Source organism: Tachypleus tridentatus, chromosome 12 (assembly GCF_004210375.1).
Source record: "Tachypleus tridentatus isolate NWPU-2018 chromosome 12, ASM421037v1, whole genome shotgun sequence".
In the NCBI taxonomy this organism is placed as follows: Eukaryota; Metazoa; Arthropoda; class Merostomata; order Xiphosura; family Limulidae; genus Tachypleus; species Tachypleus tridentatus.
In genome coordinates, this window is record NC_134836.1 from 135,858,456 (window position 1) to 135,885,362 (window position 26,907).

A 26,907-nucleotide genomic window follows, 5' to 3' on the forward strand; every position below is an offset into this window, starting at 1 on the left:
TAATTACACTGATTTTTCCTAAATAGTGTGTTACCTAGAGATTAATTACACTCATTTTTCCTAAATAGTGTGTTTTCTATAGATTAATTACACTCATTTTTCCTAAATAGTGTGTTTCCTAGAGATTAATTACACTAGATTTTTCCTAAATAGTGTGTTTCCTAGAGATTAATTACACTCATTTTTCCTAAATAGTGTGTTTTCAATAGATTAATTACACTCATTTTTCCTAAATAGTGTGTTACCTAGAGATTAATTACACTCATTTTTTCTAAATAGTGTGTTTCCTACAGATTAATTACACTCATTTTTCCTAAATAGTGTGTTTCCTAGAGATTAATTACACTCATTTTTCCTAAATAGTGTGTTTCCTAGAGATTAATTACACTCATTTTTCCTAAATAGTGTGTTTCCTAGAGATTAATTACACTCATTTTTCCTAAATAGTGTGTTTCCTAGAGATTAATTACACTAATTTTTCCTAAATAGTGTGTTTCCTAGAGATTAATTACACTCATTTTTCCTAAATAGTGTGTTTCCTAGAGATTAATTACACTCATTTTTCCTAAATAGTGTGTTACCTAGAGATTAATTACACTCATTTTTCCTAAATAGTGTGTTTCCTAGAGATTAATTACACTCATTTTTCCTAAATAGTGTGTTTCCTAGAGATTAATTACACTCATTTTTCCTAAATAGTGTGTTTCCTAGAGATTAATTACACTCATTTTTCCTAAATAGTGTGTTTCCTAGAGATTAATTACACTCATTTTTCCTAAATAGTGTGTTTTCAATAGATTAATTACACTCATTTTTCTCTAAATAGTGTGTTTCCTAGAGATTAATTACACTCATTTTTCCTAAATAGTGTGTTTTCTAGAGATTAATTACACTCATTTTTTCTAAATAGTGTGTTTCCTAGAGATTAATTACACTCATTTCTCCTAAATAGTGTGTTTCCTACAGATTAATTACACTCATTTTTCCTAAATAGTGTTTTCCTAGAGATTAATTACACTCATTTTTCCTAAATAGTGTGTTTCCTACAGATTAATTACACTCATTTTTCCTAAATAGTGTGTTTCCTAGAGATTAATTACACTCATTTTTCCTAAATAGTGTGTTTTCTAATAGATTAATTACACTCAATTTTTCTAAATAGTGTGTTTCCTAGAGATTAATTACACTCATTTTTCCTAAATAGTGTGTTACCTAGAGATTAATTACACTCATTTTTTCTAAATAGTGTGTTACCTAGAGATTAATTACACTCATTTTTCCTAAATAGTGTGTTTCCTAGAGATTAATTACACTCATTTTTCCTAAATAGTGTGTTTCCTAGAGATTATTTACACTCATTTTTCCTAAATAGTGTGTTTTCTAGAGATTAATTACACTCATTTTTCCTAAATAGTGTGTTACCTAGAGATTAATTACACTCATTTTTCCTGAATAGTGTGTTTTCAATAGATTAATTACACTCACATTTTCTAAATAGTGTGTTTCCTGGAGATTAATTACACTCATTTCTCCTAAATAGTGTGTTACCTAGAGATTAATTACACTCATTTTTTCTAAATAGTGTGTTACCTAGAGATTATTTACACTCATTTTTCCTAAATAGTGTGTTTCCTAGAGATTAATTACACTCATTTTTCCTAAATAGTGTGTTTTCCTAGAGATTAATTACACTCATTTTTCCTAAATAGTGTGTTTACTATAGATAAAGTAAACTCATTCTATCTAACTTTTTTATAGGTTAATTACACTCTTTCCTTCGAACTATTCTTTTTTCCTTTAAGTTCATTATTTTCGTATAGAACAATTACACTAATTTCTTTTTGAGTAGCCTTTTTTCTATAGATTAATTACACTCATTACTTTTAAGTTGTCTGTTTTCCATAGAAAAATTACCCTCTTTCATTCTAATTACTCTATTTCTTGTAGATTAATTACATTTATTCCTTCTAACTGGCCTCCTTTCTATAGATTAATTACACTCATTTTTTCCATCTGGCATGTTTCATATGGTTTAATTACTATGCTTATTTCTAATTATTCTTTTTGCTATGGATTAATTACACTCATTCCTTTTAAGTAGACATGTTCCTATATATTAATTACATTCATTTTTTGTGACTACTTTCTTCATACTGATTATATACACTCATTCCTTCTAAATACTGTGCTTCCTATAGTTTAATTACACTGTCTCCTTGGATCTATTCTTTTTACTATAGATTAACTACATACATTCCTTCTAGCTAGCCTCCTTTCTATAGGCCTGTTACACTCCTTCCTTCGAAATAGTCTTTTTCTATAGATTGATCACACTGATTCCTTCTCACTATTTGTTTTCCTATAGAATAATTACACTAATTCCTTCTCACTATACTGGTTTGTATACATTAATTACACTTATTCCTTTTCATTGCTCTGGATTTTATATATAAATTTCACTCATTCCTTCTGTCTATTCTGTTTCTTATAGATTAATAACACTCATTCCTTCTAACTAGTCTGTTTCTTATAGATTAATAACACTCATTCCTTCTGTCTAGTCACTTTCCTATAGATTAATAACACTCATTCTTTCTAACTAGTCACTTTCCTATAGATTAATAACACTCATTACTTCTAACTAGTCACTTTCCTATAGATTAATAATACTCATTCCTTCTAACTATTCTTTTTCCTATAGATAAATTACATTCATTATCTCTATCTAGTCTGTTTTTAGATCAATTACACTCATTCGTACTCATTAGTCTTTATCCTATAGAATAATTACACTCATTTGTACTCATTATTCTTGTTCCTACAGAATAATTACACTCATTTGTGCTAAGTAGTCTTTATCCTATAGAATAATTACACTCATTCGAACTCATTAGTCTTGTTCCTACAGAATAATTACACTCATTTGTACTCATTAGTCATGTTCCCACAGAATAATTACACTCATTTGTACTCATTAGTCTTTATCCTGTAGAATAATTACACTCATTTTTTGTATTTAGTCTTGTTGCTACAGAATAATTACACTCATTTGTACTCATTAGTCTTGTTCCTACAGAATAGTTACACTCATTAATTCCAGCCAGTTTCTGGTTCCTATAGTATAATTACACCTTTTCCTTCTAACTATTCTTTTTTCCAATAGATTAATTACATTTATTCATTCTAATTTTTTTCCTCTTGATTAATGAAACTGAGTTTTTCTAACGATTTTTTTCCTGTAGATTAATTACCCTTATTCCTTCTAAGTATTTTTTTTACTATAGATTAATTATACTTATTTCTTCTTTCTAGTTTGTTTCCTTTAGATTTATTACACTGTTTATTTCTAACTATTCTTTTTCCTATAGATTAATTACACTCATTTCTTTTATCATCCACTCTGTTGTTCTGTTTTTCCAGTTTACCTTCTCTGGTATCTAAACATCCACCCACGTGTTCGCTGTGCGTGGCGACCCGTGAAGGGGAGGAGAGGATCCTGGTGGTTGAGGGGTCCAACCATAACACACCACTTTGGTCTTGAATTTCTGTAGACAAGCGGCCTTTGGGTGGGTTACCTTGGGTCAGTTGGCTGGTCCACTTGGGCTAGGGTCAACCAAATACCAGTGTTGGAAATTCTCAACAGGTGTTGTGGACATTGTGTCTGATGTTGTTTGGGTATAGTGCTCACGAATATCTGGCGTTGCTGCAGTGTCGTTGTTTGACAATGTAGTGCGTCCCATCATAGTGCTCCATGGTGGGTGGGGTCAGTGGGCACCGAAATTTTCTTTCTTTATTATGGATACTCCAAATAAAAATGTTAATAAAATAGTGAAAAACACTCTATAGGAAAACGACCACGTTTTCACGATTCTGAGCAGCAATCCTCACCATTTGTACCACCTGTTTTACCTCATTTTCTTATATTGCACTCACTTTAAGACAAACCTTTAGGGCAAATGTCTCTCTTTTTCATTCAGAAGGGACTAGAGGGACTTGCTGGACCTCCAAAGTCCGTAAAAAAGCTTTGATCTGGTGATATATTCGTGGAAACATCCACATCTCAACATAGTGAACTTCTGTTGCATTCAAAGGCTAGTGGGGATATACCTATGGCTACTTTCAATTCATCACTAGGAGTTATTTTTGAGAGGGATTTGAAGAACATCCTGAGTCAGAGATTCTCGCTGGTTTCTCCACCCAAGGAGTTTCTGCAGTGAGATGTATCTCCACTTGCAAAGATGGAATTATGGAGCTGACTAATGTCCTCATTCTGACATTTACGTCATCACGCCCACCTGCCACCATCAAGACAGGTTATCTTAATTGCAGAGTATAGCCATACATTACAAACCCTCTCCAATGTTTCCAATATCAACAGTTTGAAGACGTCATGTTGTGGTTCCTTGACATGTGCTCGTTGGAGTGGCAAGGACCATGATGCCTATGAGTGTGAAACAAACCCTCTTTGCATTAATTGCAATGGCTCTCACCCATCCTACTTTCGTTCTTGCCCTAAATGGTTGGAAGAAAAAGAGGTGCTGTGTTTGAAAACGATTCATAACATTATCTATCCCGAGGCTCGAAAATTGCTGTCCACCACCTCATTTCGGATGTATGCTGCTGCACATCGTTCCACAGTTAGGGAGTGCAGAGAGATCTCTCTGTGCTTCCTAAAGAATCGTTCTCCAAAAAATGAAAAGTCTTTTGACCTCTTTGGTTAAAAAAGTTGATGAATCAACTTCAACACCTACCTCTGTTCCTTATATACATTCCACCAAACCCCAAGATCCACATCCTTTGGTTCCAGGTACAGGCATTTCCTCAGATCCATCATCCTCTCTCACCCCAAGATACAAAACAACCATTTGTTCACGTTCTCAGTCTCTGAAATTCCTTTCCAACAACAAAGACCTTCTCAGTCGATCCAGGGCAGGATCCATAGAGGTCAATAGACTTCCCTCGAATAAGGAAAGTAAGGAAAAAAGACGTGGTCGTAAACAGAAGGGTTCTCCACCCAATTCGCCTACATGTCATTAAAAGTGGCCACCTTGATACAATGGAACTGTCGAGGTTTACTTTTTATCTGGATGACATCAAAACACTGATTGCTTCCTACCATGTTCTATGTTTTTCCTTACAGGAAACATTTCTAAATCCTGCCGATACAGTCACCTTTCGGCAGTTTTCTTTGTACAGAAATGACAGGCTGTGTGATAGATGAGTGCATGGTTGGGTGGCGCTGTTGGTTGATCAGTATGTGCCCACCTTGTCTTTGTCACTCAACACACTCTTGGAGGCTGCAGCCATTCGTGTTTCCTAGGGTCATACCATCACTGTTTGTTCTCTCTATGTGTCACCTGGAGAGATCTATGATCAATCAGCCCTTGATGCTCTCATTGAACAGTTGCCATCTCCTTTTTTAATACTGGTGGACTTTAATGGACATCATTCCCTCTGGGGAAGTGCTGTTATTGATAGGAGGGGTCGCTCTATAGAGCATATGCTCTCTGATCACAACCTTTCTCTTTTCAATACTAGTTCTTCCACTTATTTCCATGCACCTTGTCAGTCCTTTACTGCTTTTGATCTCACAGTTTGCTCCCCTTCACTATTCCCCCATTTTCATGGAGGGTTTACAATAATTCACAAAGCAGTGATCATTTTCCTTTTATTTTAAGAGAGACTGGCCATGGTCGATTCCACCCGACCAGATTGCCCCTGTGGAAATGGGGTCAAGCAAACTGACCTTCTTTCACTGCTCTCTCATAAATTGATCCTGACATAATCTGTCAGCCATTAATAGACGACTGTGTGGCAGCAGTAACTGACTGTATTATACAAGCAGCTGCTCAATGTATTCCTAAAATCTCGACACGTTTTCCACTATTCTCATTCATGGTGGAATCATGCCTATCACATGGCACGGAATGCTCAAAAACGAGCTAGGGATACTTTCCGTAGATATCCCACACTCTTGAACTGTATCGCTTTCCAGCAGGCCCATGCGTGTGCTCGATGGGTAAGACGACAAAGCCAGAAGGAATCTTGGATTAAGCCCACAACCAGCATATCCTCTACCACCAGTTTCAAAGTCATATGGGACAAGAATCGAAAAGCTAGTGGGCAATACAATTCTGTCCCTCTCTCGATCTTACTCTCTGATGGCTAGGAACTGATACCCAGAGCATCGCCGATACTCTAGGTGAAACCTTTTGCCAAGTATCTAGCATTTATGCCTCTTCTTCCACCTTTTTAGCCATCAAGACTCGGGCAGAACAATCACCTCTTTCCTTTCAAGCTGATTGTCTCTATGACTATAATCGTCCCTTTACACTGATGGAACTCAAACTGACCCTTCATTGGTTTGGCAGTACCTCGGTTCGACCTGATGATATACACTTTGAGATGCTGTGCCATCTTGCTATCTTGCTATCCTTCTGGTTGTTTTCTGGCTGGAGAATGTTTTTCTTGATTCCTGGCATCAGATTATTGTCCTACCCTTCTCTAAGCCTGGGAATTATCCCAAGATTCCTTCAAACTATCATCCAATTGCTTTGATGAGTTGTCTCTGTAAGACCTCAGAGAGGATGGTTAATGCTTATCTTGTTTGGTTCCTCGATTGAAAAACCTTCTCTCGCCCACTCAGTGTGGGTTCTGATGACAGCACCCCGCCTTGGACCACCTGATTTGACTAGAAATGTCACTCAGAGAAGACAACATCTTGCTTCAATATTCTTTGACATTGAGAAGGCTTATGATACAACATGGAGGTATGGCATTTTGCGAGATCTCCATATATATGGGTTATGTGGCCATTTGCTCATTTTTATTAAAAATATTTAATGGAAAGGAAATTCCAAGCTTATGTGGGTTCGATATTTTCCCATTCTTTTCTACAGAAACTTGATGTCCCTCAGGGTTGTATTCTGAGTGTCACACTTTTCAGTATGAAAAAATATGTCATCACTGAACAACTCCCTCTCACTGTTGCAAACAGGCTCTCTGTCGACGACTTTCAAATCTCATGTCAGTGGTCGAACATAACTTATATTGAGTGACAGCTACAGAATGCCGTCAATTGTTTGTTGAAGTGGACCACAGCAAATGGCTTTACCTTCTCTCTCTCTAAAACTGTTTGCATGCACTTTTGCCACCAAAGGGATATTCACCCTGATCCTGAACTCCGTATTGGTGAAGTTATGCTGCTGTGATCTCTGAGATTAAGTTCTTGTGGCTTATCTTTGACCATAAGCTAAACTTTATACTGCACATCAAGCAGCTATGAGTCAAATGTACAAGAGCACTGAACATCCTTCATGTCCTCTCTTCCACCACTTAGAGAGCAGATTGATGTTTTATGCTAAAGATATATTGTGCTCTTATTCGATCAAAACTCGATTATGGATCACTGGTCTATGGCTCTGCCAGACCCTCGGCCTTAAAGATGCTGGACCCCATTCATTATCAAGGACTTCGACTCTGCACTGGGATTTTCCACACTTCCCCAGTTCTGAGCCCATACACAGAGTCTCATGAACTTTCTTTGCACCTCCACCATTTGCAACTGTCTTTATCATATACTTCGAAACTTTGTTCCTTACCAAAGCACCCCACGTGGGGTTGTGTTTTCCTTCCTCGATGGGCCATGCTTTTTCAGACCAAACTGTTTGCCATTGCTCCCTTAGACCTTTGTATCCAGTTGCAGTTAGATGAATTGGGTCTGTCCTTGGATAACATTGCTGTATCCACTGGTCAGTCCATCCCTCTATGGCTTCTTAAAGTCCCCAATTGTGACCTACCTTTAAGTCATCTGAAAAAAGCAGATACTCCCAATTGGAAGTAGACACTCCTGATTGGAAATACCATTTGCTATTTGCTGAATATCTTTTGGACCATCTTTCCATTCCTATCTATACAGATGGTTCAAAGTCAGGTGACTGTGTGGCTCTGCCATGGTTTGTTGTTATTCGGTGGTTATGTACAGAATACTCTACAGATTCTATGTTCACTGCTGAACTATATGCTATTTCTCTTGCCCTGGATCACATAGAAGCTAAGGAGTACTGAAATTGCACTATTGATACTAACTTGCTTGGTTCTCTACTGGCCCTGGAATTGCTTCACATTAGTTCTCACCCTGTTGTCGCTACTATTCAAAACCGACTCGCCCATTTCTCTTTAACAACTACTTCTACCCTTTTTTTCTGGATACCGGGCTATGTTGGTATTTGCGGGAATGAGCTCGCCGTCACTGCAGCTAAGTCTATCTGCTCTGGCACTATCACCACTGTGCCTATCACTATCATTGTCTTCATGCCAGCTGGCAGGCGACTTGGAGTGAGCAACATGAAAACAAGCTTTTACAAATAAAACCCTATACTGGACTTTGGCCGTCTCGTTCCCATAAGGATCAGAAAGAGGAAATTGTTCTAACTAGACTACTCAATGGTCATAGTTTTTTAACTCATCGTTTTATTTTATCTGTAACTGATGCACCAGTGTGTAGTTTGTGTACCTTTCAAATCACAGTAAGCTACATTTTACTTTCTTGTTGTTGTTACGACTCTCAACGACAGCACCATTTTAAGCATTTCTGTCCCAAAGTTTGCCCATAACGTTGGACAGTGTTATTGGTGATGGTGACATTGTCTACCTTGGTAATCTTTTTAGTTTTTTAAAGGCTATTAATCTTTTTAATGCCATTTAAGTTTTTAATATATGCTTTACATCTTTTTAATGTTATTTAAGTTTTTAATATATACTTTACATCTTTTTAATGTTATTTAAGTTTTTAATATATACTTTACATCTTTTTAATGTTATTTAAGTTTTTAATATATGCTTTACATCTTTTTAATGTTATTTAAGTTTTTAATATATACTTTACATCTTTTTAATGTTATTTAAGTTTTTAATATATACTTTACATCTTTTTAATGTTATTTAAGTTTTTAATATATGCTTTACATCTTTTTAATGTTATTTAAGTTTTTAATATATGCTTTACATCTTTTTAATGTTATTTAAGTTTTTAATATATGCTTTACATCTTTTTAATGTTATTTAAGTTTTAATATATACTTTACATCTTTTAATGTTATTTAAGTTTTTAATATATACTTTACATCTTTTAATGTTATTTAAGTTTTTGATTTATACTTTACATCTTTTAATGTTATTTAAGTTTTAATATATACTTTACATCTTTTAATGTTATTTAAGTTTTAATATATACTTTACATCTTTTAATGTTATTTAAGTTTTTAATATATACTTTACAGTTTTAATATATACTTTACATCTTTTAATGTTATTTAAGTTTTTAATATATGCTTTACATCTTTTAATGTTATTTAAGTTTTAATATATACTTTACATCTTTTAATGTTATTTAAGTTTTTAATATATGCTTTACATCTTTTAATGTTATTTAAGTTTTTAATATATGCTTTACATCTTTTAATGTTATTTAAGTTTTAATATATACTTTACATCTTTTAATGTTATTTAAGTTTTTAATATATGCTTTACATCTTTTAATGTTATTTAAGTTTTTAATATATACTTTACATCTTTTTTAATGTTATTTAAGTTTTAATATATACTTTACATCTTTTTTTAATGTTATTTAAGTTTTTAATATATGCTTTACATCTTTTTTAATGTTATTTAAGTTTTAATATATGCTTTACATCTTTTAATGTTATTTAAGTTTTAATATATACTTTTTAATGTTATTTAAGTTTTAATATATGCTTTCATCTTTTAATGTTATTTAAGTTTTTAATATATACTTTACATCTTTTAATGTTATTTAAGTTTTTAATGTTATTTAAGTTTTTAATGTATACTTTACAACTTTTTAATGTTATTTAAGTTTTTAATATATACTTTACATAACTTTTTAATGTGGCTCCCTTTCAAAAATCACAGCTCATCTAGTTCAATTTCAAATTAGAAACTGACCATAAGATTAAGTATCTCAAAAACAGGATTGGAAAGGCCAACTTCAGGTGACTGATCATGGTTTTTGTACTTACCTGTTAGTCTTCCTGGTGAGTTATGATTATTACAGTTATGCTGCAGAAAGTCCTTTACAACTTGAATTACTATTGTTTTTCTCTTGACGTTGTAGACTAGATGTAAACACTGGTTTTATGCTATTTATTTATTTTTTAGCTTTGTTTTACCTTAATTTTCTTTTATGAATTTTACTGAATTTACTTTTACATTTTTATTAGATGTTTGATACAGATAGCTTAGCTGCTTTGTGCCATAAAATACTAAATCAACCAACCAACCTTTTATCATGTCTGTTTCCTATATATTAATTATACTCATTCTGTCTATCTAGTCTCCTTTCTATACATTAATTACACTCATTCCTTCTAATTAGTCTGTTTCATATAGATTAATTACTGTGATTCATTCTAGCTATCCTCCTTTCTATAGATTAATTGCACTAATTTTTTTTGTGACTAGTCAGTTTTCTATAGATTAATTACACTCATTCCTTCTAACAGATTTCTTTCCTTTAGATTAAATACATTCATTTCTTATATTTTTTCCTATTGATTAATTAGACTGATTTTTTCTAACTATTCTTTTTTCTATAGATTAGTTACACACATTCTTTCTAATTATCCTCCTCCTATAGATTAATGGCACTAATTCCTTCTAACTATTCTTTTTTCTATAGATTAATTACACTCATTCCTTCTAACTAGTCTGTTTCCTATAGAATATTAACACTCATTCCTACTACCTATTCTTTTTCCTGTATATTAATTACACTTATTCCTTTTAATTAGACTGTTTCCTATAGAGTAATTTTATTCCTTCCTTCCAACTCTTCTTTTTCCTGTAGGTTATTTACACTTATTTCTTTTAACCAGACTGTTTCCTATAGAGTAATTTTATTCATTCCTTCCAACTCTTCTTTTTCCTGTAGGTTATTTACACTTATTCCTTTTAATCAGACTGTTTCCTATAGAGTAATTTTATTCCTTCCTTCCAACTCTTCTTTTTCCTGTAGGTTATTTACACTTATTCCTTTTAATCAGACTGTTTCCTATAGAGTAATTTTATTCATTCCTTCCAACTCTTCTTTTTCCTGTAGGTTATTTACACTTATTCCTTTTAATCAGACTGTTTCCTATAGAGTAATTTTATTCCTTCCTTCCAACTCTTCTTTTTCCTGTAGGTTATTTATACTTATTTCTTTTAATCAGACTGTTTCCTATAGAGTAATTTTATTCATTCCTTCCAACTCTTCTTTTTCCTGTAGGTTATTTACACTTATTCCTTTTAATCAGACTGTTTCCTATAGAGTAATTTTATTCATTCCTTCCAACTCTTCTTTTTCCTGTAGGTTATTTATACTTATTTCTTTTAATCAGACTGTTTCCTATAGAGTAATTTTATTCATTCCTTCCAACTCTTCTTTTTCCTGTAGGTTATTTACACTTATTTCTTTTAATCAGACTGTTTCCTATAGAGTAATTTTATTCATTCCTTCCAACTCTTCTTTTTCCTGTAGGTTATTTATACTTATTTCTTTTAATCAGACTGTTTCCTATAGAGTAATTTTATTCATTCCTTCCAACTCTTCTTTTTCCTGTAGGTTATTTACACACATTCCTTTTAATCAGACTGTTTCCTATAGAGTAATTTTATTCATTCCTTCCAACTCTTCTTTTTTCTGTAGGTTATTTACACTTATTTCTTTTAATCAGACTGTTTCCTATAGAGTAATTTTATTCATTCCTTCCAACTCTTCTTTTTTCTGTAGGTTATTTACACTTATTTCTTTTAATCAGACTGTTTCCTATAGAGTAATTTTATTCATTCCTTCCAACTCTTCTTTTTCATGTAGGTTATTTACACACATTCCTTCTACATAGTGTGTTTCCTATAGGTGAATTACTCTCTTTACTTTTAACTGTTCTTTTTTCTATGGATTAATTACACTCATTTCGTCTAACCAGCCTTCTTTCTATAGGTTAATTATATTTGCTTTTGCTAATTGGTTCCATTTTTGTAAATTAATCATACTAATTTTTGTCAGATATTTATAAGTATATATATAAATATTTATTTTCCAGTCATGACTCAGTTTATGTTGTAAGTGTTAAATGCTTGGATTTATAAGAAAACTGAGATGGTGAACTAAACAATTCAATTAATTTATGGCTAGTATGCAAAACATGACACTTGGAACAGTACTTACCAATTATACATTGTTAAGGTTTTGGACACATAAACTAAACTCTCTTGCATAAAGCAAGTATGAAATATTATTGCAATGTACAAGAAGTTGTCTTCATTTTATTAAGTAATATATTGGATATATTATATATATATTGGATATATAGTTGTATTTGTTCATCACATGATATTTCTGCATATATTTCATCAGTATAATTACTTCAAGTATGGTATTCACTTTGTAGTCTTATTTTTTCTTGATCAAAATAGATGGTATTTCATATGTATAGTATTAAACATCCTTTAAAATTTGGTCTCCTTGTAATTAGCTTTTTATTATTATTATTATTAAATCTTTAATGTGTATTTTTAGATATTGAAAAATATTTTAATGAAAATGTTGAGTTAAATCTTGGATAATAAAACAGTGATCATTCAAATTGTTTTCACTATGACTCTATGTTTATGTGTTCTCCAGTTCTCGTACAGTCTGTGGAGGAAGATCATGTATAGTTTCTGGCTAACAGTCATTGTGTACTCCATGTTAGTTCTTATCATGATATACACGTATCAGTTTGAAAACTTTGAAAACTACTGGACAAACTATCTAGGAATCTCCCTGCAATAGTGAGTTTAGTTTCTTAGATCCTTAAAGACTACAAAGTAAGAAGCAAAAACATTAAAAGTGAAAGAGATAATTTGTAGAGAGGAGAAAATGTTATTTTTTTTAGGTTCCACCATTTTACTGACACCATTTACTGTCGTTCATCAGTATTATTATTTGTAAAATTGAACAAACATATGTAAATAGTTGGTGAATGCTTTAAACATACGTATGTAAATAGTTGGTGACTACATACATATGTATCTAAATAGTTGGTGACTACATACTTATGTAAATAGTTGGTGACTACACACATATGTAAATAGTTGGTAACTACATGTGTGATGTAAACTGTCACATTTTCTTGGTATTTTGAATGTGTAAAAGAACGTTTGTAATTAATAATCACAGAATGTCGAGAAGGTGAATCTATTTTAATATATTTTATTACACATGACCAATATAGTCTGCACTGTGTGACATTATTGTGTGTATTGTCACTGTAGTTCAGTAAAACATGTAGGTTCAACAAGTCTTGATAAAAAATGATAAAAATATTAAAACTCCTATATCAGAATAGTTCATGCATCAACAGAGAAGTGTCTGTATAATTAGTTTTGTATTTGCATTATCAAAATAGTGTCTGTATAATTAGTATAGCATTTATATCACTACCGGGGGTAGTGTCGTGTATAATCAGAGTTGTGTCTGTATCACCAGGACAGTGTTTATATTATCAGGGTGGTGTCATATATTCAGTGTAGTGTTTATATCACCAGAGTAGTGTCTGTATCACTAGAGTAGTGTTTATATTATCACTATCTGTGCTATCAAGTAGTGTTTGTATCATGAGGATAATGTTTGTATAATCAGGGTAGTATTTGTGTCATCAGAGTAATGTCTGTAACATCAGTATAGTGTCTGTATTATCAAGTAATAGTGAATACTATTATATGTTATTAAGACCATTCATTTTGATATTAAAGATAAACAACAGGTTTATTTTTTAATATAATGACCTCTAGATGTAACCTTGAATTGTTTTATTCACAGTCAGAAAGATATTGGTTTAGAGAAGTACGTCGACAATCCAGCTATTTTGTTCCTCAAACTTCTCATTCCGACGTTCTTTCTCATTATCACTATCATACAGTTACATTACTTCCACGAGGAATTCCTTCTGATCAGTGGCTTTGATTGTAGGTAAGTTAGAGATATGTTGATACCAACCTTTAGAAAGTAACTCTTCTTTCAAATAGACTAGTCTGGTGCTCACAAAATGATGTAAAGCTGAAATAGATAATAAATATATTACAGCACTTTGTACTTCCATTACAGTACTTATGATAGCACTTTGTACTTCCATTATAGTACTTATGATAGCACTTTGTACTTACCTTAATATAATTAAGATAGCACCTTGCACTTACATTGTAGTACATATTATAGCACTTTGTACTTACATTATAGTACTTAAGATAGCACCTTGTACTTACATTGTAGTACATATTATAGCACTTTGTACTTACCTTAATATAATTAAGATAGCACCTTTGTACATACATTATAGTACTTACAATAGCACCTTGTACTTACATTGTAGTACATATTATAGCAACTTCTAGTCATTTTTTATCAGTGATATGAAACTATATTTCAGTTTTATTATTACAAGCACCTCTCCTGTTAAACTGTCAACTATTTAGTTAAGTTTCTAGTTATTTTTCTGCTACATATTGTTTTCTGTCACTTATATTTGTAGCTGTCCTCCTTCTAAACCTGTAGCTGCCCTTCATTTGTATTTATCATTTCTTTAAGATGTACTCTGTTGTATTTAAAACGTAAATTCAATATTTGTCTTGTTAAACCTGTACCTGAAGATTCTTTCAGTTACTTATGTAATTATGATTATCTTTGACTTAAACTTGAACTTTTGAGTGTATTTTCAGTTGAACTGGTAACTTCCCCTACTTTCACTTTTACTCACGATTCTCCAGCTGAACTTGTAGTTTACGTTTTTCAGTGATTTTTTCAGTTTTCTTTTTCTCACAGAAACGAGATTTCTGATTCTTCCATAAACCAGACAAACTTAGCCACATCACCTGAGATTGATGCTACCAAGATTGTAATGAGAGAAATTAATGAAACAGAAACAGAAGAGTATGCCACTGTTTCTGCAGCAACATCTTTGGCTGATGCATCATTTACTTCAATAAAGATGGGTGATGAAAAGAAGGGAGGTGATGAAGGTAAGAACTGCAAAGAAAACTGTTGTGTTAATTAATCTATAGAGAAATACATTAATCTGAGGATATTTATTGTGAAAGTACAACTAACTTTATAAGAGAATTTTAAAAACTTACAATTACCGACTTGTTACGAACTTTGAGTTCCCTGAGTTCACAGTTTATCCAATATTATAATATGTTATATTATTATTGCCATTTTTCAGATATTAAAACCCTAAAGAGGTGGTTTCACCTGATTCTGGAGAGAGCAGTGATCATTACTGAGGATGTTAGTGACATGACCTGGCAGTTCCTGGACATCCATGTCATTAAGATTGTTCTGTTTTCAGTTCTTTGGCTAGCACTTCACGATGTAAGTAAAGAGTGGTATGTTTGTCTATGTCTAACTCTGCATTTATGGGGAAAGTGACTGTTAACTAAAAGGACAGTCGAACTACTAAATAAGAAGTGGTTTGTCTATGTCTAACTCTGCATTTATGGGGAAAGTGACTGTTAACTAAAAGGACAGTCGAACTACTAAATAAGAAGTGGTTTGTCTATGTCTAACTCTGCATTTATGGGGAAAGTGACTGTTAACTAAAAGGACAGTCGAACTACTAAATAAGAAGTGGTTTGTCTATGTCTAACTCTGCATTTATGGGGAAAGTGACTGTTAACTAAAAGGACAGTCGAACTACTAAATAAGAAGTGGTTTGTCTATGTCTAACTCTGCATTTATGGGGAAAGTGACTGTTAACTAAAGGACAGTCGAACTACTAAATAAGAAGTGGTTTGTCTATGTCTAACTCTGCATTTATGGGGAAAGTGACTGTTAACTAAAAGGACAGTCGAACTACTAAATAAGAAGTGGTTTGTCTATGTCTAACTCTGCATTTATGGGGAAAGTGACTGTTAACTAAAAGGACAGTCGAACTACTAAATAAGAAGTGGTTTGTCTATGTCTAACTCTGCATTTATGGGGAAAGTGACTGTTAACTAAAAGGACAGTCGAACTACTAAATAAGAAGTGGTTTGTCTATGTCTAACTCTGCATTTATGGGGAAAGTGACTGTTAACTAAAAGGACAGTCGAACTACTAAATAAGAAGTGGTTTGTCTATGTCTAACTCTGCATTTATGGGGAAAGTGACTGTTAACTAAAAGGACAGTCGAACTACTAAATAAGAAGTGGTTTGTCTATGTCTAACTCTGCATTTATGAGAAAAGTGACTGTTAACTAAAAGGACAGTCGAACTACTAAATAAGAAGTGGTTTGTCTATGTCTAACTCTGCATTTATGGGGAAAGTGACTGTTAACTATAAGGACAGTCGAACTACTAAATAAGAAGTGGTTTGTCTATGTCTAACTCTGCATTTATGAGAAAAGTGACTGTTAACTAAAAGGACAGTCGAACTACTAAATAAGAAGTGGTTTGTCTATGTCTAACTCTGCATTTATGAGAAAAGTGACTGTTAACTAAAAGGACAGTCGAACTACTAAATAAGAAGTGGTTTGTCTATGTCTAACTCTGCATTTATGAGAAAAGTGACTGTTAACTAAAAGGACAGTCGAACTACTAAATAAGAAGTGGTTTGTCTATGTCTAACTCTGCATTTATGGGGAAAGTGACTGTTAACTATAAGGACAGTCGAACTACTAAATAAGAAGTGGTTTGTCTATGTCTAACTCTGCATTTATGAGAAAAGTGACTGTTAACTAAAAGGACAGTCGAACTACTAAATAAGAAGTGGTTTGTCTATGTCTAACTCTGCATTTATGGGGAAAGTGACTGTTAACTGAAAGGACAGTCGAACTACTAAATAAGAAGTGGTTTGTCTATGTCTAACTCTGCATTTATGAGAAAAGTGACTGTTAACTAAAAGGACAGTCGAACTACTAAATAAGAAGTGGTTTGTCTATGTCTAACTCTGCATTTATGGGGAAGTGACTGTTAACTAAAAGGACAGTCGAACTACTAAATAAGAAGTGGTTTGTCTATGTCTAACTCTGCATTTATGAGGGGAAAGTGACTGTTAACTAAAGGACAGTCGAACTACTAAATAAGAAGTGGTTTGTCTATGTCTAACTCTGCATTTATGAGAAAAGTGACTGTTAACTAAAAGGACAGTCGAACTACTAAATAAGAAGTGGTTTGTCTATGTCTAACTCTGCATTTATGAGAAAAGTGACTGTTAACTAAAAGGACAGTCGAACTACTAAATAAGAAGTGGTTTGTCTATGTCTAACTCTGCATTTATGGGAAAAGTGACTGTTAACTAAAAGGACAGTCGAACTACTAAATAAGAAGTGGTTTGTCTATGTCTAACTCTGCATTTATGGGGAAAGTGACTGTTAACTAAAGGACAGTCGAACTACTAAATAAGAAGTGGTTTGTCTATGTCTAACTCTGCATTTATGAGGAAAGTGACTGTTAACTAAAAGGACAGTCGAACTACTAAATAAGAAGTGGTTTGTCTATGTCTAACTCTGCATTTATGGGGAAAGTGACTGTTAACTAAAAGGACAGTCGAACTACTAAATAAGAAGTGGTTTGTCTATGTCTAACTCTGCATTTATGAGAAAAGTGACTGTTAACTAAAAGGACAGTCGAACTACTAAATAAGAAGTGGTTTGTCTATGTCTAACTCTGCATTTATGAGAAAAGTGACTGTTAACTAAAAGGACAGTCGAACTACTAAATAAGAAGTGGTTTGTCTATGTCTAACTCTGCATTTATGAGAAAAGTGACTGTTAACTAAAAGGACAGTCGAACTACTAAATAAGAAGTGGTTTGTCTATGTCTAACTCTGCATTTATGAGAAAAGTGACTGTTAACTAAAAGGACAGTCGAACTACTAAATAAGAAGTGGTTTGTCTATGTCTAACTCTGCATTTATGACTGTTAACTAAAAGGAAAGTGACTGTTAACTAAAAAGGACAGTCGAACTACTAAATAAGAAGTGGTTTGTCTATGTCTAACTCTGCATTTATGGGGAAAGTGACTGTTAACTAAAAGGACAGTCGAACTACTAAATAAGAAGTGGTTTGTCTATGTCTAACTCTGCATTTATGGGGAAGTGACTGTTAACTAAAAGGACAGTCGAACTACTAAATAAGAAGTGGTTTGTCTATGTCTAACTCTGCATTTATGAGTCGAAAGTGACTGTTAACTAAAAGGACAGTCGAACTACTAAATAAGAAGTGGTTTGTCTATGTCTAACTCTGCATTTATGGGGAAAGTGACTGTTAACTAAAAGGACAGTGACTGTTAACATTTATGGGAAAAGTGACTGTTAACTAAAAGGACAGTCGAACTACTAAATAAGAAGTGGTTTGTCTATGTCTAACTCTGCATTTATGGAAAGTGAAAGTGACTGTTAACTAAAAGGACAGTCGAACTACTAAATAAGAAGTGGTTTGTCTATGTCTAACTCTGCATTTATGAGAAAAGTGACTGTTAACTAAAAGGACAGTCGAACTACTAAATAAGAAGTGGTTTGTCTATGTCTAACTCTGCATTTATGGGGAAAGTGACTGTTAACTAAAAGGACAGTCGAACTACTAAATAAGAAGTGGTTTGTCTATGTCTAACTCTGCATTTATGGGGAAAGTGACTGTTAACTAAAAGGACAGTCGAACTACTAAATAAGAAGTGGTTTGTCTATGTCTAACTCTGCATTTATGAGAAAAGTGACTGTTAACTAAAAGGACAGTCGAACTACTAAATAAGAAGTGGTTTGTCTATGTCTAACTCTGCATTTATGGGGAAAGTGACTGTTAACTAAAAGGACAGTCGAACTACTAAATAAGAAGTGGTTTGTCTATGTCTAACTCTGCATTTATGGGGAAAGTGACTGTTAACTAAAAGGACAGTCGAACTACTAAATAAGAAGTGGTTTGTCTATGTCTAACTCTGCATTTATGGGGAAAGTGACTGTTAACTGTTAACTTAACTAAAAGGACAGTCGAACTACTAAATAAGAAGTGGTTTGTCTATGTCTAACTCTGCATTTATGGGGAAAGTGACTGTTAACTATGTCTAAGGACAGTCGAACTACTAAATAAGAAGTGGTTTGTCTATGTCTAACTCTGCATTTATGGGGAAAGTGACTGTTAACTAAAAGGACAGTCGAACTACTAAATAAGAAGTGGTTTGTCTATGTCTAACTCTGCATTTATGGGGAAAGTGACTGTTAACTAAAAGGACAGTCGAACTACTAAATAAGAAGTGGTTTGTCTATGTCTAACTCTGCATTTATGGGGAAAGTGACTGTTAACTAAAAGGACAGTCGAACTACTAAATAAGAAGTGGTTTGTCTATGTCTAACTCTGCATTTATGGGGAAGTGACTGTTAACTAAAAGGACAGTCGAACTACTAAATAAGAAGTGGTTTGTCTATGTCTAACTCTGCATTTATGGGAAAAGTGACTGTTAACTAAAAGGACAGTCGAACTACTAAATAAGAAGTGGTTTGTCTATGTCTAACTCTGCATTTATGGGGAAAGTGACTGTTAACTAAAAGGACAGTCGAACTACTAAATAAGAAGTGGTTTGTCTATGTCTAACTCTGCATTTATGAGAAAAGTGACTGTTAACTAAAAGGACAGTCGAACTACTAAATAAGAAGTGGTTTGTCTATGTCTAACTCTGCATTTATGAAAAAAGTGACTGTTAATTAAAAGGACAGTCTAAATAAGAAGTGTTAGGAATGAGTAAGATATTGGATCACATAAATGAAGTTAATTAACTGACATACATGGTAACATTATATCCTGTAGACGTGTTTAAAGAAATGAGATATTTATTGTCACTACTTACAACCATGGTAACACTATATCTTGTACATGTTTGTTACATCATTACTCACTGTCCTAGTAACATTATACCTAATATATGTTTGTTATAACATTACTCACAGTGATGGTAATACCGTGCTTCTCCGAGAATAAGACCTACCCATAAAATAAGACCTAGTGTGATTTTTGGGGATAGTTTTAATATAAGCCCTACCCTTAAAATAAGCCCTAGTTAAGAGTGGCAGGAAGAGGAAAGAAATAAAAAAAATAATTTATTAATTAGTTTAATAGTTAGTTAATTAGTTTGTGTAAGTATTAATCCCTTAGTTTAATAGTTTAATAATTGTTTATTTTAAATGGTTAGTTTAATAGTTTTACTTTGTAACTTCATTTTTTTAATATATCAAAATAAGACATCCCCCGAAAATAAGCCCTAGTGTCATATTTTGGAGTGAAAATTAATATAAGCCCTGTCTTATTTTCGGAGAAACTCGGTATTATATCTAGTACTTGTTTATCATACCATTACTCACTGTGGTGGTAATATTATACCTACTACCTGTTTATTATACCATTACTCACTGCTGTACCAAAAGTGTTTTAAATACATGTTTATTATACAATTGTGTTAACAGAATATCTAGTATAGATTTTATAAACTTGTCCTAAACTGGTAATTTTATACAGTTATATTTGTTTGGTTCATATATATAAACTTATTTTACTCACATTGGTAATTTTATACAGTTGTAGCTGTTTGATTGGTATATCAACTCGATCTACTTACACTGGAAATTTCATACAGGTGTAGTTATTTGTTTAGTATATAAACTTGTTCTACTTACACTAGCGATTTTTTACAGTTGTAGCTGTTTATTTGGTCTGTGAACTTGTTCTTCTTAAACTAGCGATATTATACAGTAGCAGTTGTTTGGGGAACACAACTATATAAAATGGCTAGTTGTACTGGTTTATTTGATAAATAAACTTGTTCTACATACACTGGCAATTTTATGTAGTTGTAGTTGTATGGTTGGTATATAAAATTGTTGCACTTAGACTGGTCATTTTATACAGTTTTTAGATGTTTGGTTAAAATATAAACTTCTTAAACTGGCTATTTTATAGTTGTTCTTGTTTGGTTGGTATATAAACTTGTTCTACATACACTGGCCATTTTATACAGTTGTAGTTGTTTGGTTGATATATAAACGTTTTCCAATTAAATTCCCCTTGGTGTGGATTCCTGTACTAGGTGAGGGGACCTCCCAGGGAAGGTTCTGTTCTTTCAGTTTACCTCCTCTGGGATCTAAACATCCACCCACGTGTTTGTCGTGCGTGGCGACCCATGAAGGAGAGGAGAGGATCCTGGTGATTGAGAGGTCCAACCCTAACACACCACTTTGGCCTTGAATTTCTGTAGACAAGCGGCCTTTGGGTGGGTTACCTTGGGTTAGTTGGCTAGTCCACTTGGGCTAGGGTCAACCAAATACCAGTGTTGGAAGTTCTCAACAGGTGTTGTGGACATTGTGTCTGATGTTGTTTGGGTATAGTGCTAATAAACCTGGCATTGCTGCAGTGTCCTTGCTTGACATTGTAGTGTATCCCCTCAGAGGGATCTATGGTGGGTGGGGTCAGTGGGCACCGAAATTTCCTTTTTTTCTATGGATCCTCCAAATAAAAAAATTAAGTAAAATAGTGAGAAAAACAGTCAATAGGTAAACGACCACATCTTGAAGACTCTGAGCAGCAACCTTCAACATCTGTAACACCTGTACCCCATTTTCTTATATTACATTCTCTTTCATAAAAACCTTTAGGGCAAATGTCCCCTTTTTCATTCAGAAGGGACTGCAGGGTCTTGCTGGTTCTCCACAGTCAGTAAAGGAGCTTCGATCTGGAGACATATTGGTGGAAACATCCACATCTCATCACAATAAACTCCTCTTGCATTCAAAGGCAATTGGGGATATAATTATTGAGGTTACACTTCATGCTACTTTGAATTCATCACGAGGAGTTATTAAGAGGCATTTGAAGAACATACCCGAGTCAGAGATTTTCGTTGGATTCTCCACAGAAGGAATTTCTGCAGTGTGGCATATCTCTACTCGCAAAGATGGAGTTATAGTGCCGACTAATATCCTGCTTCTGATATTTACATCACCACGTGCACCTGACACCATGAAGGCAGGTTATCTTAATTACACAAAACGCAAACGCAAACTAACGTGGCAGGGGTTTAGTTTAGAGAGAGAAATCGTAAGAATTCTCTCTCCAACTGGGGTGTTCAGGAACGTTGTGGTTCCTCTTCGTCCCCTTTCGTGAAAGGTTATTAGGTTTAGTTTTATTTAATTATTTATTAAATAATTTTTGACTCTTTTTTTTTTGGGTGAAGGAGGCCATTCTTAATGTTATCCTAGACCAAGGCAAAGGCAGCACCGGAGAGAATTACAGGGTATGGCCGTACATTTTAAACCCTCTCCAATGTTTCCAGTGTCAGTTGTTCGGTCACTCAAATATGTCATGTCGTGGTTCCCTGAGATGCACTCATTGTGGTAGCAAGGACCACGATGCCTATGAGTGTGAAACGGACCCAAACTGTGTCAGTTGCAATGACTCTCACCTGTTCTACTTTCGTTCTTGCCCTAAATGGTTGAAAGAAAAAGAGGTGCAGCATTTGAAAACGATTCATAACATTATTTATCCCAAGGCTCGAAAATTGCTGTCCACCACTTCATCTTGGATGTATGCTGCTGCACTTCGTTCCACCACAACTACAGTGGGATGCAGACAGGTCTCTCTGTGCCTCCAAGAGAATCGTTCTCAAAACAAATGAAAAGCCTTTTAACATCCATGGATAACAAAGTTGATGAATCAACTTCTTCACCCATCTCTGTCCTTCGAAACATTCCACCAAACCCCAAATTTCACATCCTTTGGTTCCAGATACAGGCATTCTCAGATACATCTTCTTCTCCTTCCCCAAGATGCAAACCAATCATTTGTTCACATCCTCAGTCACTGGAATCCCCTTCCAACAACAAAAACCTGCTCAGTCGATCCAGGGCAGGATCCATGGAGGTCGATAGACTTCCCTGGAATAAGGAAAGTAAGGAAAAAAGACGTGGTCGAAAACAAAAGGGTTCTCCAGCCAATTCGCCGACACGTAATTATAAATGGCCACCTTGATACAATGGAACTGTCGAGGTTTAATTTTCTTATCTGGATGACATCAAAACACTGATTGCTTCCTACCATCCTGCATACCTTTCCTTAAGGAAACATTTCTCAAACCTGCCGATACAGTCACCTTTCGGCAGTTTTCTTTGTACAAAAATGACAGGCTGTGTGATGGCCGAGTGCATGGAGGAGTGTCACTGTTGGTTGATCAACATGTTCCCACCCTGTCTTTGTCATTCAACACACCCTTGGAGGCCGTAGCCATCCGTGTTTCCTTGGGTCATACCCTCACTGTTTGTTCTCTCTTCCTGTCACCTGGAGAGACATATGATCAATCACGCACCTAGTCAGTCCTTTACTGTTATTGATCTCTCAATTTCCTCCCCTTCATTATTCTCCCATTTTTTGTTAATCATGGAGGGTTGACAATAATCCATGTGGCAGTAGTCATTTTCCTATAATTTTGAGAGAGGCTGGCCGTAGTTGATGCCATCCAACCCGCATAGCCTGGTAGAAGCTAGAATAGGCCAACTGGCCCACTTTCATTGCTCTCACAGAACTTGATCCTGCCATCGTCTGTCAGCCATCAATAGACGATTGTGTGGCAGTAGTAAATAACTGTATTATACAAGCAGCTGCTCAATGCATTCCTAAAACCATGACACGTTTTCCACTATGTCCTCGTTCGTGGTGGAATCCTGCCTGCCACATGATACAGAAGACTAAAAAACGAGCCTGGGATACTTTCCATAGATATCCCATACTTCCAGCAGGCTCAGTGAATAAGATGTCAAAGCCAGAAGGAATCTTGGATTAAGCTCACAACCAGCATATCCTCTACCACCAGTTACAAAGTCATATGGGACAAGAATCGAAAAGCTAGTGGGCAATACAATTCTGTCCTTTTCTTGATATTACTTTCTGATGGCCAGGAAGTAACTGATATCTGGAGCATCGATGACACTCTAGGTGAAAGCTTTTGCCAGGTATCTAGCACTGCTGCTTCTTCCTCCACCTACTTAGTCATCAAGACTCGGGCACAGCGATCACGTCTTTCCTTTTGATCTAATTATCTCTATGACTATAATCGCCTCTTTACACTGGTGGAATTGAAACTGGCCCTTCATTGGTCTGGCAGTACATAAGTTGTACCAGATGATGAAAGATATGACATGTTGCACCATCTATCTCCTGCTTCTCTTGCTATCCTGCTGGTTGTTTTTAACTGGATCTGGCTGGAGAATGTTTTTCCTGATGCCTGGCACCAGGCTATTTTCCTACCATTCTCTAAACCTGGGAAAGATCCCAAGATTTCTTCAAACTACCGTCCAATTGCTTTGATGAGCTATCTCTGTAAGACCTTAGAGAGGATGGTTAATGCTTGTTTTGTTTGGTTCCTCGAATTAAACAACCTCCTCTCGCCCACCCAGTGTGGGTTCTGATGACAGTGCTCCACCTTGGACCACCTGATTTGACTAGAAATGTCACTCAGAAAAGCCTTTCTCATATGACAACATCTTGTATCAATATTCTCTGACATTTAGAAGGCTTATGATACAACATGGAGGTATGGCATTTTTCGAGACCTCCATATATATATGGGTTATGTGGCCATTTGCCCATTTTTATTGAACAAATTTTAATGGACAGGAGATTCCAAAATTGTGTGAGTTCGACACTTTCTTGTTCTTTTCTGCAGGAACTTGGAGTCCCTCATGGCTGTGTTTTGAGTGTCACACTTTTCAGTATAAAGATTAATGCCATCATTGAACAACTCCCTCTCACTATTGCAAACGGGCTCTATGTTGACGACTTTTACATCTCATGTCAATCGTCGAACATGAGATATGTTGAGTGGCAGCTACAAATTGCCATCAATCGTGTATGGAAGTGGACCACGGCAATCGGCTTTAATTTCTCTCTCTCTAAAACCGTCTGCATGCACCTTTGCCACCAACAGGGTACTCACCCTGATCCTGAACTCTGTGTCAGCGAAGTTGCACTGCCTGTAGTCCTGAGATCAAGTTCTTAGGACTTATCTTTGACTGTAAGCTGATCTTATACCACACATTAAGCAGCTATGGGTCAAATGTACAAGAGCACTAAACATCCTCCATGTCCTCTCTTCCACCACTTACAGAGCAGATTGGTGTTCTATGCTAAAGATATATTGTGCTCTTATTCGATGGAACCTCGACTATGGATCACTGGTCTATGGCTCTGCCAGACTCTCGGCCTTAAAGACGCTGGACCCCATTCATCATCAAGGACTTCGACTTTGCACTGGCATTTTCCACACTTCCCCAGTTCTGAGCCCATACACAGAGTCTCATGAACTTTCTTTGCACCTCCACCATTTGCAACTGTCTTTACCATATACTTCGAAACTTTGTTCCTTACCAAAGCATCCCACCTGGGGTTGTGTTTTCCTTCCTCTGTGGGCCATAGTTTATTAGAACAGAAGATCTGCCATTGCTCCTTTTGGCCTTCGTATCCAGTTGGATGAATTGGGTCTGTCTTTGGATAACATTGCAGTAACCACTGGTCAGCCCATCCCACCATGGCTTATTACAGTCCCCAAATGTGACCTTTCTTAAAGTCATCTGAGAAAAGCAGATATTCCCAATTGGAAGTACCGTCTTTTATTTACAGAACATCTTTCAAACAATCTTGCCATTCCTATTTATATGGATGGTTCAAAATCAGGTGACTGTTTGGGTTCTGCCATGGCTTGTGCAGATTGGTGGTTGCACACTGAATCCCCTCTTCAGCTTCTGTGTTCACTACTGAACTGTACACCATTTCTCTTGCCCTGGATCACACAGAAGCAAAGCAGTACTCGAACTGCATGATTTATACTGACTCGCTTAGTTCTCTACTGGTCCTGGAATTGCTTCACGTTGGTTCACACCTTGTTCTCACTGCTCTTCAAAATCGATTGGCCCATTTCTATCCAGTTTTTCTGGATACCGGGCCACGTTGGTATTCACGGGATTGAGCTCGCAGACACAGTAGCTAAATCTATCTGCTCTGACACTATCACCACTGTGCCTATTCCATACATGGACTATGGTCCTGTATTCAAGGCTCAAATCCGTGTCAGCTGGCAGTCGACTTGGAGTGAGCAATGCGAAAACTAGCTTTTCCAAATAAAACCCTATATTGGAATTAGGCCATTTTGCTTCTGTAAGGATCGGAAGGAGGAAGTTCTTCTAACTAGACTACTCATTGGTTACAGTTTTTTAACTCATCGTTTTCCTCTTTCTGGAACTGATGCACCAGTGTGTAGTTTGTGTAATACTCTGATCACAATAAGCCACATTTTACTTTCTTGTCATCGTAACGACTCTCAACGATGGCACCATTTTAAACATGTTCTGTCCAAAGGTTTGTTTATAAAGTTAGACAGTGTTATTGATGATGGTGACACTGTCCACCTTGATAAAGCCATTTAAGTTTTTCTTTTTTTTAGTTTTAAATGCCATGTATCAATTTTTTACAGTCTTTCTGGCAGGTTATGATATTTACCATTATGCTACACAAAGTCCTTTACAACTTTTATACAGTTGTAGTGGTTTGATGATATATAAACTTGCACTGGCAATTTTATACAGGTGTAGTTATTTGTTTAGTATATAAACTTGTCCAACTTAAACTTGCCATTTTATTCAGTTCTAGTTGTTTGGTTGATATATAAACTTGTTCAACCTTCCCTGCACATTTTATTCAGTTGCAGTTGTTTGGTTGGTATATAAACTTGTTCCACTTGCACCAGCTTTTTATTGCAGTTCTCGGGGTTTGAATGAAATATAATTTTGTTTTACTTACACTCGTCATTTTATAGAGTTGTAGCTGTTAGGTTGGTATACTAACTTGTGCTATTTAAAC

At 34.9% G+C, this 26,907-nt stretch overlaps 1 pseudogene across 1 annotated transcript in view; it reads left to right on the forward strand.

The window, feature by feature from the left end:
* The first annotated feature begins 12,686 nt into the window (after positions 1–12,686).
* Positions 12,687–26,907, forward strand: part of LOC143235811 (piezo-type mechanosensitive ion channel component 2-like) — a 97,874-nt pseudogene continuing 83,653 nt past the window's right edge. Inside the window, exons 1-4 of the transcript XR_013019376.1 lie at positions 12,687–12,834; positions 13,865–14,014; positions 14,864–15,060; positions 15,264–15,412. The product of XR_013019376.1 is annotated as a piezo-type mechanosensitive ion channel component 2-like (transcript). The remainder of the gene's footprint in view (positions 12,835–13,864; positions 14,015–14,863; positions 15,061–15,263; positions 15,413–26,907) is intronic.